The sequence below is a fragment of the Vicia villosa genome, linkage group LG2 (genome assembly GCF_029867415.1).
Source record: "Vicia villosa cultivar HV-30 ecotype Madison, WI linkage group LG2, Vvil1.0, whole genome shotgun sequence".
Taxonomy (NCBI): Eukaryota; Viridiplantae; Streptophyta; class Magnoliopsida; order Fabales; family Fabaceae; genus Vicia; species Vicia villosa.
Genome location: NC_081181.1, coordinates 6,418,705 through 6,423,232, shown reverse-complemented (window position 1 = coordinate 6,423,232; position 4,528 = coordinate 6,418,705). Strand labels below are relative to the sequence as shown.

General features: G+C 35.3%; 1 non-coding gene across 1 annotated transcript; it reads left to right on the top strand.

Moving 5' to 3' along the window:
* Positions 1–265: 265 nt before the first annotated feature.
* Positions 266–339, top strand: TRNAI-AAU (transfer RNA isoleucine (anticodon AAU)). Its single transcript has one exon. It is a non-coding gene; the product is annotated as a tRNA-Ile (tRNA).
* Positions 340–4,528: the final 4,189 nt, after the last annotated feature.

The window sequence follows — 4,528 nt, the reverse complement described above, 5'->3', positions numbered from 1 at the left end:
TAATATTATTAGTTAAACTTAAGTGAGAGACAATGTGACACAACTAACAATTATTGATGGGCTTCTTTTCTATAAATAGTCTTATTTGAACTTGCATTTTCATCTTGTTATATATATATATATATATATATATATATATATATATATATATATATATATATATATATATATATATATATATATATATATACACACACGACAATGTTATTGCTAAGTTTTTATATCTTTATAAATAAATATGGAAAGACCTTAGAGTTTTTCAAATGGCCCATTAGCTCAGTTGGTTAGAGCGTCGTGCTAATAACGCGAAGGTCGCAGGTTCGAGACCTGCATGGGCCATATTTTTAATTCTTTTAAAAGGAACTATACTCTTAATTTTTTCTACTAAGAGAAACTCTCCAATATGGTACAATTCCTAGATACATAATAGAGGCATAATCTCAGGAAAAAACTATATTTGATCAATCCGCCCGCACAATACTACAACAAAAACTTCCCGCAACCAAACTAACCGCCAGACTGAATCCATATCCTTGACCCATCTCCAAGAAATCAATTGAATTTCATCAATGTAGCTAACTTCATACAACCCTCAGCCGAGTCGATGATGCAGTGGCATTACGGAAAAACAAATATAACAAATTGTAACGGCCAGAAAAAATTATGATTTTTCCACATCAAACATATAATGCATTATGAAAACAGCTCAACCACAACTAAAATCCGACCAAACGAAAAATTGATCCAACAGCTCTTGTCGAAATTATAAGAGCGTTGATATTACAAACCACACTTGACATTTAGCAACCAACTGCAATACCCCGACTCCTTTACCATTATCAAGTTGATGTGATACAAGCTTGTCTGAAAACTACACCCTTAGCCAAACTGAAAAACCCCTTGTGCCGAACTGAAAACCATCCTTAGCCAACATGGCTGCATCCAAAATTCTACTAGTACTAAAAGCAAGTCAGGATACAACCTCCAGCTGGAAAATCCAAATAGAAAATAGCCTGCGTAGCACAGAAAATCTCCAAACATGATAATGTTATCTAGATCCTAACTGTAACACCAGTATCGTAAGTTCTACGAACTCCTCCAGCCAAGACATTCTTTTGGATTCAAAATCCATTGGTTTATCGCATAGCTAAAACCTTTGACCTTCGACTTTATCCAATTCCAACACAGTAACTGAATTGCTTCCACACTATTTTGTTGCCTTGCTCTATGGTTTTGAAAACCTTAGCATTCCTCTGTTTCCATATGATCCAAATACATGCAAACCAAATGACCATAAATCTTTCTTTAGTCACTCTTCCTTCATAACTCAGTCCTGCAAACTGGACAAAATTATGCACATCAGAATTGTGGGAAACATATAAAAAACCTAACCATCTATACTGTAACATCCTTCTAAATACCCCGATAATTATAAAGTAAATCAGAGTTAAACATGTAATAAGGCATCACAATTTATTTTAAAATAATAATTTCCAAAACATTGATGCCATGCATACATCGGAGTCACGTATAATTGATCTCATACATGTTTTAACCATAGCGGAAAATCATTCAAATATTCGGATATCTCAAATAACAAATAAAACATCAAGGTCACAGCCTTACATTATCAAAAACAAAACAATGAGATAATTTCAAAAGTCTAATAACTCAAAACAACGTTCCCCCGGTGTTACAAGTCTCAGAGCATGACACCGACATGTAAATAAAAGAATAGCATAACTCTACGAGCTATCCTCCCAAAGCCTAAGCCGCTTAACTTCAATTTGAAATCATCAAAGTAAGGGTGAGACTACATGATTAAATAGCATTATAAATTCATCAGACAACAAAATTTCATAAGAAACTAATCACCCTATTCAATAAGATTATATTTTATTCAATTATCACCAATCACAAACATATATCTCAGCATATGCAACAACCATAACAAACAAAATCATAACACTGGAATTCATCCTAACATGTTATAATTTATGCAATGCATACACGATGCATGTGGTACCAAAAATAGTGAACAATGTCACCAATACCAATCCATTAATCGATAGAGTCTCACCGATTCGTCCGTATCACCTGAACAAAATCCAGTCTCACCTCCCATATCCCGAGCATGGCTATTGATAATACACACCAAATTCCTCACAATGGGAGTTAGTGTCACCAAGATGCATATGCATTCACAATACCAAGCATGCAACATCATTTCAGTAAACCCATGACAATTATCATCCATCATGCATACAACAAACCGTATAACATGCATAAGCAATCACACACTAACAGTATTGCTATCAACCAATAATGAGTACAATCATCTATAGGATTCCATTCATTACCAACACATAAACATACTATTATGAGTACCAATCCGTGAATTACATTCACCATACTGTCTATGTTCCACTTGAACACAGTATTAATATTCGTTGTTACATCCCTACTTGGACCAGATAAGCCTCCCCACATACACCCCACTTGGCAATGGATCCCAGGACAACTAGCCCAATTCCACACAATGAGAATTAGCTCTACATCTTATGATATTAATATGCATGTACATTAACTAAGAATGCCATAATCATACAATCTCATGATAACCATAGTATCAAGAACAATTCACAGAAGCATCAAATGCACAAGCATTTACAATCGTCAATAATGCCATCACAATCCACATACCAGTTCACAGACATAACAATCAATCCACCAAGTCAAAAACACCAAACTATTTTCTAAAACTAAGTTTCCATTATTTTTATCATTTTATAAAATATAGGGTTTAATTTAGAGCACAATGTCCGAAACAGCGTCTAAAAAGGATTTACGTTTTGAAAATTAGAAGTTTTTGAAGTAAAATGGTTTTTGAAAAAAAAAGAGCTAGAACACGGTTCCTCCCCAGGTGGGAACCGGTTCCTGAAACCCAGAATTTCCTCGCTTCGAATTTTTACTATGGGAACTCGGTTCCTCCCACCTGGGAACTGGTTCCTGACGCTGCTGTAGCAGAAAAACTCCCTTTTTTCAGCATTCATGGCTTCCCAACTCATCCCAATTGCTCCAAACACGAAAATACACACAATTGGCATAAACATATATCACAAAACATGAACCCAAAGCCAAAACAACAAATCATTGCAACCTATAATCATTCTACAACAATAATTTCATAGAATTCATCAAATTTTAGGCATGTCAGTGTTCAATCTCATAAACCCTAACCTATCAAAAATAGACCATAATCCCTTATTCAATCCCACTATCAACAAAACCTATAATACTACATAACCAGAGTAATCACCCCTTACCTTGATTGGTTTTTTGAATTGATCTTTGGGGTTTTGAGTTTCTTCCTCTTCTTGCCCTTTCTTCTTTCTACGATCAATTCTCTCCGCCATATCCTTCTCTTCTCACTTCCTTCTATATTCCAACAATAAAATAATAATAATGATATTAGGAATAAGTTTAGAGTGTTTTACTCCTCACACCCCCAACTTGCTTCTTACACCCAAAACCACTTTTCCCTTATTCTTTTACTTTTCTAAAAATACCAACAATTCTTATTTTAATTAAACAAATAATTAAAATCTCAAATTATTTAATAATTAGAAAAATGCGGGTGTTACAACTATACACCTCACTCCAAACTGCTAGCGATGTCGGACACTCGAAGAAAATATGCGCAACATTTACCTTGCACAAGCAGCCATACGGACATGATACATGGGATTGTGGTAAAATTTCCCTTTTAACTAAATTCTCTCTACTTGGGATTTTGTTTTGCCATATTCTCCAAACCAACACCAACACTTTATGCGGAACAAGTTTGATCCAAACATCTGCTAACTCCATGTTTACTACTATTTGGGTAACCCTCCTTTCCATGATAACAGAATAAGCTTCTTTCACCGAGTATACATTCTTATGCCACCTCCACTTGTCTTTGATACCATCCCTCAAAGATATATTATGGACCTTTTCTCTAATTTCTTCCTCATACCTAATGTTTTACCCCTCTAACAAACTATCCCAATTCCCATTCCAAACCGATCCACCGTTTCCGCTCTTAATCGCCTCACTAACAGAAATGTTCTTCTCAGTAGATAACCTATAAAGGTCGGGGTATCTATCCTTAAGATTCTTCCCTTCTATCCACGGATCCTTTCAAAATGCAGCTCCCGTTCCGTCACCAATTTCTATTTGTAGATTATTTTCAAACCATTGTTTCCTAAAGTTGTCGTCCTCCTTGTCTAATATCTGCAGGTCTCTCCACCATAATAAGCTGAATTTATCCACCTTTGAAACCTCAAACTCGCTCTCACCGTACTTACTCTTCAAGATTCTAGCCCACAACACGTGTTTCTCCGTATGTAGCCTCCACTTCCACTTTTCTAACAGCGCTAAATTAAATGCCTTTATATTTTTAATCCCTAACCCTTTACCCTCTTTCTCCGACAAATTATTAATATGGTTGATGGTTAGTATATGGTGCAACATGTTCTTTTTGAGG